Source organism: Pollicipes pollicipes, unplaced genomic scaffold (genome assembly GCF_011947565.3).
Source record: "Pollicipes pollicipes isolate AB1234 unplaced genomic scaffold, Ppol_2.1 Scaffold_4295;HRSCAF=5057_pilon_pilon_pilon, whole genome shotgun sequence".
In the NCBI taxonomy this organism is placed as follows: Eukaryota; Metazoa; Arthropoda; class Thecostraca; order Pollicipedomorpha; family Pollicipedidae; genus Pollicipes; species Pollicipes pollicipes.
The window spans coordinates 665,606-683,727 of record NW_023596461.1 but is presented as its reverse complement, the minus strand read 5'-3'; positions in this window follow the sequence as shown (position 1 = coordinate 683,727).

Genomic DNA, 18,122 nt, shown 5'->3' with positions numbered 1-18,122 from the left:
TCAGGGACGGGTCGTCAGGAGGCCCGGCTTGCTTGCAGCGACGCGAGTCGCCTGCATGTGAGACCAACCACGAGTCGGCGCCGTGTGCTTGAAAGAGTGTTTGTGAAACAGTTTCAAGGCTGCTATCTTCCCCGGAGCAGAACTTCTTTCGTGCGTTATGGTCAATTTTCTCGCTAAAGATGTAGTGATGAAGATTGTAGCAAAACCATACCATAACGCCACGTATTTCGTTGTGTTATGGTCAAATTTTCTCGCTAAAAAAATGTAGTGATGAATGATATAGCAAACAATCAAAATCAACGGCAGGGTCAGAGGACTATAAACCAGTCCAACACTCAGCTGTCGTTTTGCTAGAATGCTGTTTATTGTTATTTGCCAGTTGTTACCAACTTGTTGATGTTTTTAGGAAAGCTTAGACCAACATTTCTATGAATGTATCCATGGTGTTTTTTGCCTTTGTATATCGCTAATTGCCGCTTGTTTTGTTGGCGATCTGTGAACCGATGGCATGAGCTACTTGCGAGTGTATGCATCATGAGAATATGGGACCGTGCATCGCCTCATTCCCACCGGAAGTTGTTGACATTTGAGTTGTTGCGATGTCTTTCCTAAATAGATTGGGTCTGCTAAAACCGCTTTCAAACTCATGCTTCTCCAAGGCATCACAGTGACGTGTTTGAAAGGAGTACTTTTGATAATAGTTAACACGAACAAGGGAGGTTTTGTGATTGTTGCACTTCTTCGGCTCACCGCGCCGTAATTCTGCCGTCCAAAAGGTAACACTCCATATGTTATTTTTCACTTAACGTTTATGTCATCTAATTTGTCTACTCATGCTGAATTCGGTTATTAAGCCATCGGTTGAAATTTCACCAACTTCTAGTCCTTTCCTGTAGCCAAAAGTGGACGAAAATTTAAATGCTAGTTTAAATTTCCCAAGTTAGCATGAGAGAACACGAATCAGGCAAAGGCAAAATGTCCAGAAATGAGCATATGAGGTTCTACTTTTAGACGGTAAACGTGACGTTATGGCTCAAGGACCCGCTGTGGTGCCAATTTCAGTCAAGTACACCGACCTCTCGCATTGCTCACATTCGAACTAAAGCCTCGGAAAACCTAAACATTAGAAAGTGAGGGGCTGGTAAAAACTGAACTACATATGCTTTGGTCACTCGGTCCATGACAGCAAGCCTTGCATATTTCACATGCCAATTAAAGCAGGTCCTGTTATAACTTTGTCGGATCTGGTGAATACCTTTGTGGCCGCCGTAAAGCTTACAGATGGGCATGATTTTGATGTTGTGCTCCAGGGAAGCGGTGTGCTCCCCTGCTTCATGAGGGTGATTTCTTTACGCAGCTAGCTTGAAAGCATACAGACTCATCCAGAAACAATATGGTACCAATGCCTTCCGCTTTAGCCAGATTGTAGAACCCGATTTTCCTGACGACCACGTGCAAAAACTAAACATAATTTGCGCATTTATATCCATAGGTATACAGAACTAGATCATGGAGCAGGTGAACGGAGTGGTCCGCTTGCTTGGTGGTACGGTAAAGCCGCCGGCCGTATTGGTAAAGACAAGAAACATAGACTGGCTCTGACGGAGCCATTGCAGCATGCGGGGCGAGGAAGTCGCTTTGTAAGATCGTGAACACAAAAATTAAAACCAGAAATTATTTTGAAAGGTTTTACGAGATAAGGTCATATGCTAACGATCCTGAAGCATCAGTGCCTTGTATTTCACCGTTCAATGAATTACCCGCATGGAGAAGTCCCCGCCGACCTCCACGACCGCTGCCTGCGTGGACGGTCCACCGTGCTCACACCGAGCGATGATGGGGCTGCTACCTTCCTGCCTACCTGACGCTTCAGAATTCCGCAAGAGTCGGCTGCAACCGTACCCGATGTGTACGGGTACAACCGTTCACCGACAGCCGACAACCGTTCGGAAAGCCTGTGGAGCGTGGATGGTTCCGCTGGCCCGGACGGTTCCGCCGCGCTCACGCCGAGCATCGGCCGGACTACCGTTCCACCTGGTGTTCGTGGGGCAAGTGCCTTAGGGCTCACCCGCCGTCGTGCCGGATTTCGCGGGCGTCCAGGGGCGCAATGTTTGATACTGCCGTTGGGTGGACGTCAACACACCAGGTACCGCGGGGATGCTGCCAATGTCCACGGGTCGGCAGCCGCGTTTGTGGGGACGACGTACGAGTCGCTGCCGAATCCGCGTCGTGCGTGGCGTGATGTCGCCTTCCGCTGCCTTCGTAATTGGCATGGCCTTCACAGACAGATGAGAAGCGCAAGTGCTCGCCACGCTCAGATGTATTGGTCACCCAGTGGGCACCCGGTTATGTCAGAGGCTGGTTAACCAGTATCTCATAATTGGAATGAATGCTTATGTCACTCATCACCAGTTAGCTACTTACAAAATGCATTTCACAGCAATAGCAAGAGCATATATCCGACCGACCGGATCGGACCAGCAGACCGGACCGTCATGAGACGCCACAAACGTCTCCCAAGAGTGAAGACTGGGATTCGCGCGCAATTTTTGTGTGAAATGACAGTAAAACACCATTCAGTTACGAACAGTTATAAAGCTAACTGATACAAAACATCGACCAAACGTCGCACAGACATTTACATACTTGTACACCACACATCAAAACACAACCTGGACAAAGACTGGGTCTCTGGCGCACTTTTTGTGCAAAATGACAGTGAAACTGTATTCAGTTACGAACAATTATGAAGCTACCTGGTACAGAACATTATCAAACGTCAAGACCCACGATCAAATGTCAATCAATGGGACAGTGAACGAAGTTGTATCTATTGGTGTCTGAGTATACAATTACTCAGATACCTTGGATGCATGAGCAGGCACCCGGCCAGGTCAGGGATTGGTTAGCCATTTCCTTATAAATGGAACCAATATTTATGAGCACTGAATACCAGCGAGCTACGTACACAACAATAATTATCGCAGTCATGACAGAAATACATCTAATAGCGCAACTTCACATTTTAACTATCTGACAATGTCATGATGCATAGTGGTCTAGCGTAAATATTTAAGTGACCTGTCAATGCCATGACATCCGTGCTTTATCTATTTCATAAGTCCGTAGCACTCCTTGATCCCACATATTCGTTATTCACCCGATAATGCAGCTGCAGCACATATATCGTCCTTCAACAGGTAGTCTTCACGATCCGTCCACGAGGGCTGACTAGCTCCAGGGTACGCGCAATTCGCCGCACGGGTCGTCGCAATGTGCCACAGACGTCATCCAAGAAAGACGTTTAGGAGTCGCGCGTGGTTTTCCTACGAGCTGACAGCAAAACTTTAGCTTAATAACGAGCAATCACGACACTATCTGATACATAACATTGATGAAACGTCGCGCACAAATTTGCATCCTGCAACATAGCATATCCTAGCATCCAGTTCTTTCTACGAAATCCCAGATCACGTACAACAGAAGCATAAAAAAACAGATAGCAGGGTAACGCTGGACGAACCTGATGCCCAGAAAACTGTGAAAACTCTAGGAAAGGGCACCTGCTGGTTATGCCACCGGACAAATGAAAACAGAATACCGGCAGCTACATCTGGCCTTAAGTCCTCTAAACAGCATCGATTTAGTGATTTTTACGGATCCTGTTCCTCCGCAGACCTGTATTGTGCAACTTCGCCTGGTGATGGAGGTACACCCTTTGGCAGGTAGCCACAGGCATCCTGATCAGTTTGGCGTGGTAGTTTTCCGAACCGAAGTGAGTTTGCTGGGGTGGCGGCCGGGATCTCACACGTCACCGGTACCGATGCAGCACACCACCACACTCTCCAACATCCGCTAGGACACCGCGTGGTAAGCCGCATCCAGCTGCACAGTGCAGCTGGATGGAGCACAGTGCAGCTGGATGGAGCACAGTACAGCTGCTCCTGCGGAGGAATCCACCCACCCAACGCGATCTTTTAGACATAGACAGTGACGTAAGGATGTGGGGTCGTGGAACTCCCGAAGGCTCACCAGTGCTTGTTGGTAGGCGGCGTAGCCTACTCTGTCTAGTGCCCTTCGGACGACGAACGGGGCGATATAGCAAACAGCATTGGTGACCACAAAGGACAGCCCCGGTCGGTAGTCATGATCACCCAGTATATCAAGCACCTCGGTACCTCCGGTGTCATACGTGTCACCTGCACCCCGCTTGCTGGGACTGTGACCCACAGCTGGGATTGATGCGGGATCCAGCCTTGTGATGTTCCCGCTGCGCCCCGTGTGAGTGCCGAAATGTCACGATGAACTGGCTGGTGCTCGGGTTGTTGCTGCACCCACCTTTAAGTTCATGACTGGGACATTCCACGATTCATCGACAAGCACCTTACACTCTCATCCCCCGGCTTTTAATTCAAAGGAGTTCAGGGATCGTCACCAGCGCTGAAGTCGCCTGTGACACTTTGAAATCTTCTAGTTGCACCGTTTTGGAGTTAAAGCCTTCGGCAACTTTGATTCCTGTAGTTGCAAGACGACCTTCGGTGGCAAGTTTATCCCTTTGTTGGTAGGATAATTTGGCAAACGTATCATCATGATGTATGTACGTATGATCAGAAAACTGTCCTGAATATCTGCATGCTTCTCTTGAAATCATCATTGCAGACTACATGATGATAATTATAAACTTTTGAAAAAAACGAAGAACTATTTTCTTATCTGATAATTATTTTGTTCTCCATTGCATGTGAAGAGCGTAAGTGTGGTCCCTTGATTCACAAAAATAAAAAGGTGGTTATGTGCTTAGAAAGACATGGCTCGTGCACCGACGAATCACGCGTAATGTACGAAGACTGGGCGTGCCGCGCACCGCCGCAGCCGAACCTGAGCCGGTGAGTGCGCACCGTGAGATCGCTGTCGCCTCCCATTTACGTGGGCCGACTCAGAAGTCTGATAAGCGTCCACCGAGAGGGCATTGGACTCGTGCTTGTTGTGCGGCTGGAGCACGTGGTTGCTGTCAGTGTCTCAAACAACCCCAGATGTGCCGATCTACTGGAAAAGGCACGAAACGGAAGCACCATCGCTATGTACCTCCGCTTATTGTTAGATCAGATACATCCGATTTGACCAATGATGGTGGCTTTCTTGAAACCCTTCTGAAAAGCTCAGAATTTTTTATCTAAGTAGCTACTCATGCGGGGCAAATTTTACTACACTCCTTGCTCGCCCACCACCGATCAAGTAATGCCTTTCGGTTCACCTTCTCTCCAACCGGTGTGTTCTGTAATGTTAAAACCGACTAATTTGTCAAAACGTTTGCATAGTAAATACTATCCAAGCTTGAGACACTTTGTGTAGATATATATATATATATATATATATATATATATATATATATGTATATATGTGTGTGTGCAATCATGGCCCTGTCACCCCACGAATACTGCGTTCTGATGGGTAGCGGCGGCACTCACGCGGTTTGCGTGTGCTGATATCACCAGGACACGAAGCTGGTGGTAAGATCTCCTGGCCTGCGAGATGTTCCTTAAAAGGACCTACCGAGTCATGCCGCGTGTGATGTTCATAAGGAATTCTTCGTGGTGCAGAAGTTTCAGAATTATCCGCTTTTGAGACGGTGTGTGATCATTTTTGATTGACGTAATTAATGTGCAAGCAAAGAACATTTTGGGTTCGATCGATTAAATCAAATTCATCTGATGAGTGAGGGCCGACCGCTGACCGCTGACTGATGCCGACATACTTCAATTTCAGCTGCTATAGTTGCAGTTACCATACGTCACCTTAATAAATTGATTAATAAATAACCACTAACAATGACTACTAACAAGATTAGTACTGATAAAAAGTACTTGATAACATAGCGAAAGCTCCTACCCATGTCGTATGCATCAATACCTAAGAAAATAATTTATGCCTGGTTGAAAAAAAATGATCCCCCAGGAAATGACTCCAGGACAAATACAGGTTTTAACTATTCAGGAAAAAACACTTCAACCCTAACAACAGTGTAACTTACAATTCTAAATCCACAATTAACACATATTTACAACTTTAAGTCAACAATCAAAGCATTCATGTTCAAATGATTGAAACAGGCCAAACGTTGAATTTATTGAGAAACATTTGAGACATGAAACTTTTTAGAAGCAACATTAAATTTACAATTAAATCAGAGGCAACTCAGTAATAACCAAGCACTGACAACATGGCAAACAAAGCAAATAGACAAGCTGTCCTCAAGGTTCAAGTTTCCACCATGCACGTAAAATTAAGATGTTCTACAACTGTTACTATGACGCGGCAGGCTTGTCTTTACAACTAATCAGGGAGTAGGCTAAACAATATGCATGATAAGCTATGCAGGTGGTGAAAGATAACGGTGTGGGTGAACAGTTCAAACTAAGCACGACCTTCTTTATGCCATCTGGATCAGGTTGTAATTTCAGTGAATAATTAATACTCAGTGGGCAGATTTTACTCGGCAATGACAGTTCTCTTCCGTCAATCGTGCTAAGTAGTACAAACAACGACAAAAGTATCCACTTTTCAGACACTAAGTGATCCCAATGTAGTTACGCATGACACCAAGAATCAAAGGCGCGCCATGACAGCACTTTTGAACAAATAGACACTAGCCATAACTTTTTGGCAAACATGCATAGCCAGAATTGGAGTGCGCTGGTTACAATCTTTTAGCAAAAGGCACAACCATCAGCACCGCTACTGCGATTTTTCCATAGTAATGAACAGACTGCCAGCTGGCTACATTACGAACAAGCACAAAATAATACCAGAAATTTGACGCTGCATTGGATGCACCGGTTGTTGCAGAGACAAACCAGCAGGTAATCAAAACAATATGTGACTTGTCATTCAAAGAGTACGCCATCCAGGAATAGGCAGGAATAAGTCCGACAGAAATTAGTAAATACAGTATCCTTCATGTACAGGCGTGAGGAGATGCTCATCCAGTAAAGCTAAATGCGTGGAGTCAAATGGCTGAGTTAAGAAGTTGAAAGGGGTCATAATTTTTTTTAAAAAATCTTTGGAGCACTAACCCTTAACTGAACCACACATTATGCGGTCTCATTGGCAATACAGACGGGAGCGTCAGCGCCATCTTAACCGCAATAACATGAAAAACACAAAGTTATGGTCAATTGGGTATATCTGTGCCCTGCGGAATACCATGCTACTACGCAATATATCCAACGAAAGTCACAAAACAACGAAGTAGTTGCCACCAACACCAAATACCAACCACACTGACCAGGTGCCCCACATAGACAACTCGATGGCTGTACCAAGATGGCGGCGGCTTACACGCACCGGCGGACAGCTGTTGTCTTATCTAGTCCTTTATATCTTTGGGTGCGATGCATACCTGAATGGCCTTGACATTGTCTGCACGAAATAGTCTACACATCTTCACGAGCGTGTAGCTCGGAAACGAGAGTTTTAAGCGTTAAGGAGGGCAGGGGCGTAAACTGCATCAAATAATCTCCAATATGGCTTTTCAGTTCAAAACCTCACACAGAGGCGGACACTCCCTTTAAGAATTTGGGACAACTTGACATGAGCAAGGGGGTCAAGGGGGTGCATGAGGAGGTCTGGGCGTCAATTTTGAGTTGACCTGATTTGATCCGAAGATCATGATCTATGGACCTTAAGTTTTGGCACAGGTGACGTCACATACACTCCAACGCAGTCCATGAAATTGATGTATCTAGCTCTCTGATTTTTTTTCGCTCTCAGTAGGTCAAACTGACTTCTCACCCGAACGAAAGGTATTCAACCGGCCACCTGGGCGCGTGTTAAAGGGAGCGTACCACAATTGTGGGGGTTTTGAACCAAAATAGCCATTTTGAGGATTATTCAGTGCAATTCACAGCTTTGCCTTCTTAACACCTGAAGCTCTCTCGTTTTTCAGGCACACGCCCGCAAAGATGTACAGATGAGTTCTTGCGGACTATGTCCAGGTCATTCAGGCATGCATGACGACATAAAAATGACATTAAAATCCTGTCATCTTACAGGGCACGCGGCATTCAATGCCAAGGAAAATAAATCGCCGAGTCATTCAGGTCTGGCGTTCGTGAGGACGATTTAAGATATAATGGAAGTCTACCAGCCCTCAATCCATGTTGAGCAGGCTTGGAAAGTTTTAATGACTTACCGCGTTTTGTGCTATAAAGCATAGCATTAAACGGGAAGCACTTCACCGACGCTACAAGTGAGCTTATTTCGTCATATCCGATGCAACAAAGACAACAGAGGCAACCATGCATAACAGCACAAGTTGGACATAGTTGCTATTTCTTACGGAAATAAGACTTCCAATCGAATAGGTTAAGAATAGCGTCATAACCGAGGATGCTAATACAAGTAAACATATAACCTCACGGACAAACGTATAGGAACACCATGAGGAAGGCCCAAAACACGGGCTCATGACCAGATTTGACTCATCAAACACTTAAAGGATTGCCCCGAGCACTTCTCTTGTAGCACGCCTAGTCCTTGGTTTCAGCACAAAATGCAGTCTTGAAGTGTCGCAGTGCTATATTACACACACGCAACAACACCGGTAACTGTACGGGCGACACCCACGCTCAGAGCGTGCGCACGAGCCTGAGGCTCGGGTTTCCTAAACACTGCGCCACGCATTTTTGTATTTCCACCTGGGCGTACCCTGGCCTCTTTATGACATATGCATTCCGGGTGCCCACGTAGGTAAGATGGCGCTCTGCGTGATCGGCATGTGATTAAAGAGAATGTTCCACATTTGTATGGCGTTTTGAACTGAAACAGCCATCTTGAGGACCCTTTGATGAAGTTCACGGTCATGTCCTTTTTAAGATCCAAGACGATCTGGTTCCTGCGTTACACGCCCGCCAAAGTGCGACAAGTTTTATTTGGAGCCTATTTCAAAGTTGCCTTGGTATTAATGACGTCATAGAGACGTCATGCGATCCCAGTCATACTACAGGCTGCTTTTTGCTCATAGACAAAACAGCATGGCCGCTGGGACATTCACAAGACCTATGATGCAGCACGTATGATACAATACACGGAGGATGATTGCCTGTTGCAAGATTTCTGCTGAATGCGTGTCGTGAACGTAAGCGTGAGCACTTTCGCGTTGTGCGACAATCGTCGTGAACGGATCATTTTTCCTTATTTCTAGGCCATAAGTCAATGTTATAAAAAAGAACGCCACTGTCTGCAAAAAAGTACCGCACCCCAAAAACGGGCGGGCACCCTCCCGAAAGTATAAAAAATGAGACGCGACTACAAACCTGTTTTTCCCCTGCTGGTGTTTTTTTTCTTCTTCTACTGATGCATCTCTTACAGAGAGCTCGGTTGGCGTCTTGTGTACCGCTGTACAGCTTCGCACGGGTTTATGGGCTAGCAAGGCACTATAAAATTAGGGAAACATGACAGCAATTTTAGGTACATGTTTCACTAAATATTTCACACATATTGTACGACAAATTTGAATCCTGAAAAATTGTGTCCCACGAGTACAATCTCTTGGGCCACATTACGATAAGCCAACGTTAGAACTTTGTTTTGAAGGGTGGTCACAGTGAAATGCGGTGTTATGACTGAAATTCTGTGCGGAATTTGCGAAAAGAACATGCAATTTGATAGCCCCGCGAGCTGTGCAAGTGTGATATCACACTTATTTGACAAAAGAGAGTGAATCGGGAGCTTGAAATGTGTGATCACTGGTGGTGTGTGCCAGTGGCTTGCATTGATCTTGATGGGGAGTGTGCGTGCGAGGTTAGTTCTTCTGAGGTAGAACATTATTTTAGTATTCTTTAAGTCTACTGACTCCCAATACAATGTGATGTATTGGTGCCCGCCTCTACCTTTATGTTTTTGTTTGAACATAACAAAGGAATGCTGAAAAACTAAGAGAAACACTAGCACTCATGTTGTAGGGTGTACGAAGGCAAGCTGGTACTTCAATATAATCTTGCCAACATTTTGGACCTATTGAGATATTGCAGGACCTATTGAGTTAATCCGTTGTATGTCATTATTCCAGCAATTCATTTTGGCAGTAGGGGCTGGTGCGTGCAGCGCATCAATTGACATACTAAGTGTAGGCTCACATTATATGGCTTTACAAAATTGTCTCCCTAGAGAATTCTAAAAATATGGAGCTGTATTATGACTGATGCACATTGTGCTGCCCTCACAAATTTTGTGTGCAGGCGAGCATGGCTCATGTCATCAATGTCACAGTCACTCCAACTTGCATGAGATGCTGGGTGCTGGGAAAGGTGAAAAAGTATTGCTGTTCGTGTCTTAGATAGCACTTAATACTTTTGCCACGAGCCTTCTGTGCACTGGAAGCCTCGTCACTTCCTTGCATTTTGCCGGTCCAGCTATAACTACATGCACTTGTCATGTCTCCAGCCTTATGCACGGTCAGCATGCTTGCAGTGTCATTTCATCACATGTAAAATGTTCCTGTTATTTTTCAGTAAAGCAGCCTGATGGCTGCATTGTGGAAGTGGGAGATGTGTTTGCATTTATCTCGCCTACGGTTTGTGGATTCCGGAAACAGTCTGAGCGGGTGATGCCACTTATTGGTTGTCTGCTTTGCTGAAAGGGATTTTTTATATTGCATCATGTGGTTTGGTCACAAATATGCCATATGGGGAGTCAATACAAGAGAACACACTTGACCCATCTTTTCATAATGGAATTTATTATGAAAGCAGCATGGACTGCGGCACAAAAAGCATACCGTTGTTTATTATGGCATGCCACAGTACAGCACTGGGGTAGTGCCACAATGAAGATGTTGACCTGTGCCGTTACACAATGTATCACATTGGTTGACCACTCTATCTCAAGCCTATGAGACAGCAGCTAATAATTTGTAAATGACTGGAAACAACTGATTTCATAATGCCAAAGGGCTATCAACAGCACTAACATCATTGCAGCACAATGGTTGTATCAGGGTTAACTATTAAGTGCAAAAATAATCCTAAGCAGAAAAGTATTGGTAGCCCAACCTTGCCATAGTAACAGCAATGCTTTGGCAATCAATTCATAGAAACGTTACAAATTTATTAATTTTCGCATGTTAGCGCATTTCCGGATACAAACAATAAAGAAAGTAACTACTGTGCACATCATATGATATCAATGTCAGGACTACAGCACTGAAGGCAGCGATGGGTCGACAATAAAGTATTGACAGAATCATCGTCAACAGCACAGCAGCAACAGCAGCAGCACAGCACATCGTGCTTTGATATTAATAATATGCCATAAAAGCTGGCGATCGCTACCTTGCGTATGTCAAACAGTCCACCAGAGGTTTTCTTACGGCCAGTACCAAGACAAAAAATCCACACACCACCCACTAATTCGCCGCCCGACACAGCCCTCGTGACGAGAACGGTCGGTTGGCGTCAGCTTTCGTGTGTTTCGAGGTATTCTTTAGGTCTGGCTGCCAGATGCTGCCAGGAATTGCTGTCGTCACAAAACTATTCCATGACGCCACCAAAGAATGACGTAATGGGACGTATTTTACCAACTTTGAAATTTTGCTACTGAGCGTTGCTTTTGAGCCTTGAAAGCTTACTTATAGTTACAGGTAAGCTTTTCCTCATGATATCTGATGCCTACCTCAATATCTTCAAATGTGGAACATTCCCTTTAACGGTCTGGAGAGAATTCGCATGGCACGCGACAGGCGCGTGGTGCACATGTGGACGTCGTCTGATGCTGCACCGACTGGCTATTCTTCACATGCTGACAGCTTGTGATTGCTGCCTTACACACCAGTGGCCTCCGGCATGTCGTAAATGAAAAACACAGGTGACAGGCGCGAGGCGACGCCGAGCCGCAAACTGCCAGCCGGCGGCGCGTGGCGCCGGCTGGCGAGCCAAGGCGAGCGTGGGCTGGATTAGAGCCGAGTGCAAACGACGCAAAAAGGGGGTAGTTTTGGTTAACGACTTGTATCAAAGAGAAACGGTTCAACTGCCTCTGAACTGAACTGGTATCCCATTTCTAAGCCGCGACTTAATTCTCAATTTTTCATAAACACCAAGGGATCGATTAGGAGCAGGTGGAGTGGTGATGACGACTGGCCAGGACGTCATCCGTATGTCTGATGGCCTCACACCACGAAACCAGCTCGAATGGGATGGACCGGTCGAGCCCAGAATCCGGTGGACTCGTTCGAGTCTGTCGGTTGGCTTGGAGTGCTGGTCGCTCGAGTTCATTGACGGGCTTGATCACATGGTTCATCCCCTGCGGACAATTGATGATGTGCCTTGAGTGATTCGGCATGCCGGGAAGGGGCGGACAGTGGCTCTTGTGATTCAGCGGCTGGCTCGGAGGCTGGGTCACGTGCAATGGAACGAAAACGGGGCAGCGTATAAAATCCCCGAGAACGCGGGTAACAATGCTTGATAACAAAACAAAAGCATCCATAGCAGGAATGCCTGGGATGAGTGTGAGTTAGGCTAGTCTGGGCGGGAGGTTTTATCCTCGCTCCTAAGCCTAACCGGGAAATATTATCCTCGTGTTCCCTTGCGCTAAGAGGATTGGAGGAGTCCCTACCGAAAACAGCCCAAGGTAAAAAATACTTGTAATAGATAAAGGACAGACCTACCTTTTGGTGAAACAAATGTACCGAAACGGCATTGGGAAGCGAACTAAAAAATGCAAAGTTAGGTATGGTCAGCAACTCCGCTTAAAACCTGTACCTTCAACGCCTGAAAAGAAGACAGAATGCTTAGGTTTTACTATCAAACCGTGGGTTGATATCCTCGACCGCTAAGCTGAACCGGGTGGATATATCCAACCGCATGTGAATCACATTTTGAGACATTTTGTGATAAAGGTATATTGATCACATATGCATGCTCTTGCTCTTTGCTCTTTGCTCATGCTCTTTCACGTGAAATCAAATATCTTAAGTTACTCAAAGTTGTCGTTGAGATTTTCCAAAAAAAAGGTTGTCATATTTTGGGACTTTTATGTCCTGGTTTTGTGGTACAAATACATCGCATTGTTTTGTGACTTGTGTGAGTTAATCATGCTGGTGAAATAATTTCTGGGTTACGCTATACACTTTTCGACTAATAGCTGATTAACCTCAGCTAGAGGCACTTCTCAGAAAAAAGGTTTGGCAAGTTTGGGACATGATTGTCCCGAGGTTCCTCGAGACTATAAGTGAGAGAGAGAGATGGTTTCCTCACTGCCAAACTGCCCAAAGCTTTTGCTACTGAGCCCGCTCTGTCAATGGTTCTAAGTGTTACATTTTATAGGTGTAAAACCTGAAGAAAAAGTTTCCGAAATTTTCTTAATTTTGTTTGTTTGTTATTGCCTCTGTTTTCTTGCTGGATCAGACAAAGCACCGAAATATAATCAATTTTAATTTAGGCTATTTTGCTCTCAGGTTAATACTTAAGCCTAGTAATAATAATTGTATTTTCTTTATTAATTTTTGACCATTTTACTCAAGTGACTGACCATTTTATGAGAAATAAAAAAATGTTGATAATTTTTGTCTATCAGACGGTTTTCACAGACTTCCAAAATCTCCTTTATTAAGGAAACCACAGTCGATTTAGTGGAGCAGATTTTCCCCATGGCGATACGCGTGGCACTTGTAAAATCCAGCAAATGCACAAAAATGCAGTCAAGTTTGACAGGCCTTAGCTCGAAATGTGAGGCACAAAGGGAGACAGGAGTGGTACAGAATGACAGACATTTTATTGTTCTAAAAAACATGTTGTTTTCATTGGAAGTTTGGTAAGGTCATTTTAAGAAAGCTGACCTATATGTAGCCCTTAGAAAATCAACATTTGAAAAAGCAAAGAACTGCAATAGGTGGAAAACTAGCGTTCAAATATTTTTGTTAAATGTTTTTGACGTCAAAGCAATTGGTAGTCTGCTAATTATGAATTAAATAGGCACGACCACTTCCTGACCATCTGGCCACTCCGGCCGGCGTATTTTGTATGCTGTACACAATGTGTCTGTTATTGATCTATAACGTGTTTTTGCAAAAAGATGTTAGGTTATTTAACGAAGGCAGCAGAACCGTCCGGAGGGAGGTAGTTTTCCCTCGTAATGGCACTTGAAGAGGCAAGTGCACGAAAATGGTGTCAAGTTTAACAGCCTTTAGCTCGGCATGCAAGGCACGTAGGGCGATGCTAATGATACAAAATGATAGAAATTGCATTGTTCTAAGCCACAGATTGTTTTTTGATGACTTGAAAATTTGGTAATACCAAAAAAGTTCAAATTTTTGACATATATGTTGACAAAAAAGCTCATTTTTTAAAAACCGTTAACTGCTCGAGATGCAGAATTAACGTCTGATTTTTAATGAGGTCGGTTTGACATCAAGCCAACGATTACGTTCCAACTTGATAGGCAAATTGTTTTACTAATTTTTGACCACTTCACTTCACCGACTGGTGTAGTTAACACTCAGCTCACGATTCGCCTGTTATTCGTCTACAATATGTGTTTTTGCTGAAAGATACTTGATTTATTAACAAAGGCAGCAGGGCCGTTCGATTGCTAATGAGCTTCAGCTCGCCAAACACGATGTAGACTAAATAATGGATTTCGTCAAATGCCTTGCGTAAGACCATATCTAATTCAACTGTAAACACAACGATTGAGACTGGGGTGCTCCACCGTACCGCCCTTTCTGAGTCCTCCACTGGTCCCACCCCGTCAGTCGGCCTCTGACTACGGCTTCAGGCGGGAGGGGTGCTGTCCGTTGTTTACAGTCGAAGTCATGGATGCTACCTGATCTCCCAGCTCACCGCCTAATCTCGGGGAGTGCGTTGGTTCGGGGGCTGATGGGCCTTACCGGCTTCCGAAGCGGTGGCAGGAAAAGGGGGGTCGGCGACTCGTCCAGCGATGGGCCGCAGGCCAACCGCCCTCGCTTAATCGGCGCCAGCTGTCCGCACACGACGGGGGCGGTGACCAGTGTGGAAAGGCACGGACGACAAGGGACAGGCAGGCATCAGTGGCACGCCGCCGATTTCGGGCCTGCTGCCCCAGAGCATGGAAACATGGCTGGCCCAGGCACGGGACCAGCCGCGCCTCCCTGCAGGGAAAGCCAACTTAGCCATGGATCTCGACGCTGCATTCGCCCGCTTACCGCTAACCGGCATGCAGCCCTAACAGAGACATTTTAGCTTGAAGGCGCGGTCAAGGCACAACGTTTCGTTACAACGACGGCTGAGAACGTTGACCAAGCCGTACTTCGGGACGCTTTCGCGACCCACCCAGGGTGCCATCCACCGTTCGTGGCGATGGGCTTCTTTGCGGAGAGGGAAAGACTTCAAATCAACAAAGAATCCCCTCGCAAACCTCGAGTGGTGCCTCGGCGTAGCCGGTGCCGGCTGGCGTTACCTTCTGTTCAACGAAGCCCGCCGCCGAAAAATATGTACGACACTCAACAAGGTTTATGCCGACCTTGGCGCAGGACTAACGTGTGCCGTGCGAGCTCTCCTGACCTTGTCCACCAACGGCTGGGGGAGATCGTGAACGACTTCTCATTCAAAAGCGTAGTTGAGGTGGCCCTGTCCATGCTCACCTCAGTGCCCAAGGAGAACAGCGCTCTGATCAATCAGAGGCGCTCCGACCAACACGTCAAATGTGTTACCGAAAAGAACATGGACCATCCAACTAGGACACTCGTCAGGAGGGAGGTAGAGCTAAACACGCTCACCGGGAGCGTGGAGACTGGCCCAGAAAGCCTCCCGACCAACAAAGTCATATGCCGCCAGATGGCCGCGAAGATGCGGCAGATGTCGCCGTCCCCGTCGCCGTGGAGATAACACCGGGAGTCCGTGCCGGATTCTTCCGAGAAGTGACGACGCCAGGCACAAAAAAGAAACACTACACCACAGCCAACTCCGGAGGAAAGAAAAAAGGGATACAGAGTTGTCGACGTTTTAATCTCGACCAAACTGCCCAGAAGCACCTGCTTCTTCTGCGACCACCTGCGCGACGTCCTCTTCGAGGAGGAACAGAAGCCGAGCGACCGACTCCTCCCAATGCTGAACTTGTACAGCCGCGATCAGCTGAAGGTCAATATCGACAGCACCGCACACCTCGACCATTGCGAGGTTGTCAGAGTGAACAGAGGCCGAAGGCACCACGTGCGTCTGACGCACACCCTGGAGGCCCAGGGCGCGCCACGCCTCAGAAAGTGGCCCGCTACTGGCGCCATAGTTTCGTGACGGCGGTACGTTCTTACGACGTGTAATATGATGCAATGCGGGTGCACAAGACCCAGTCCGCCATCCTCAATGCAGCCACCCGTCTCTACGATGTCGACAGCTCCAGCGACAACAGCGACTACGACGAAACGCAGCACCTCACCGCAACTCTCCGTCGGACCTCCGCCAGCCATTTAAGGAAATACCGCCGGCGGCCGGCGCCGCTGAGGAACAGTCCCGCGGCGCCAGCCCCAGCCCCCAGCTCAGCCCAGCTCAGCCCTCCGACGTTGCGGCAGAGGAGCCCCCACCTGAGGAGGTCCCGCCGTCCGACATGGCGTCGCCACATCCCGACAGCGCTATGGTTGCCCAGCCTCCTCTGGCCATGGCGTCCGCAGGTGATGACGGTCAATCGAAGCCCGCATCCCAGCCCCAGCAGTCTCACAAGTCGCATCCTGGGCAGCTGGCGGACGAAAGGGGTGTGTTCCACTTGGAAAGTGGAACCGGCGTGGTGGTTGACGGCCACCTGAGACGATACTTAGCACACGGCATCCAGAACCCACCATCGAGAGATTGTAGCGGATTCGGGCGGTCGTGGTTGGTGGCCGAGCTGGCCGCCGTCGATCTGACCCTCGACCTGGGCCTAGCAGCTCAAGGCCGAGGAAGAGTTACGAAGACCGAGGCGTTCCTGGATGGTCGCCAGGGATGGAACAGATGAGACAGGACATCCAAGAGATCCCTCGCTCGACTGGTCAAGATTACCAGGAAGTGAGGTGATGGACGCAGGCCAGCCGTGGCAAAGGTTTGAGAAGTCTCCGCCACGGCGTGGTATCGGGTAGCCGCCCTCCCTTTAGGCCATTCCCGTCTGCCAGGCCGGCGGGCGTGAAAGGCTCCCGGCGCGCCGCGTCATCGGCCCTTTGTGCCGGCAGCGGCTGGCGGTCGCCGCTCAGGGGGCAGCGGCGGCCGTCCTCAGTGGCCCCGCCCGGAAGCCTCCGGCCGCAACGCTTGCGAGCGGAGGGTCCCTCAGCTGCCCTCTGCCCCCAGCCGGCTACATGCCAGCCGGTTCGGGGGCACAGCCGAGGGATTGTTGACATTAGTTTGTAAATAAAAATTAGTTGGTAAATAAAATTAGTTTCTAAAGAAACTGCCGAGGAACGCCACCTTTACGTGTTAGGATGGATTGCGTGCTACCCAGTCACCTAAGGGCGACCGGGTAACCGGACTAAGAGTGCCCAAATTTCTTATCCTTTTGTGGTGTGTTGTGTGGGGTTATGGTTTATTCGGTTTTTGTGTTATATGAGTTATTGTTGACGTTAATGCATGCATGTATGTTTATATGTATGTATGTTTCGTATGTACGCGCCTGATGCGCCACAATGTGCTCGATATTGATCTACAACATGTTTTTTTTTCCGGAAATAGGTTTAGTTGATAAACGAAGGCACCCGAGTCGTTCGAGAAGAGGTAGGTTTCCTGGTAGCGTTATGCGTGGCACAGACAGTCCCTCGGCTGCCTTCTGTTCCCAGCCGACTTAGCGTCAGCCGGTTTGGGAGCACAGGCGGGGTTGTTGCATATGTTAGTTTGCAAATAGGTAGGACTCCCCCACGGGCACCACCCTCAAGTGGTGGGAGGGATTGAGTGCCGCCCGGTGACTTTCGGATCACCGGGCAGCAAGACTAAGAGTGCCCAAACACTTGTGCGGTAAGTTTGTGTTGTGCAACGTGTGGCAAAAATGTGTGAAATATATTTTTGCCCTACTCTGTGTTTCATGCTATGCGCAACGCTATGGGAAAAATTATTTTTATTTATTAGGTTAGACTTGACTTATACATTAAAATACACCTTGCTTGTCAACGCCTTTGGAAATACTGGTAATGCTAACCT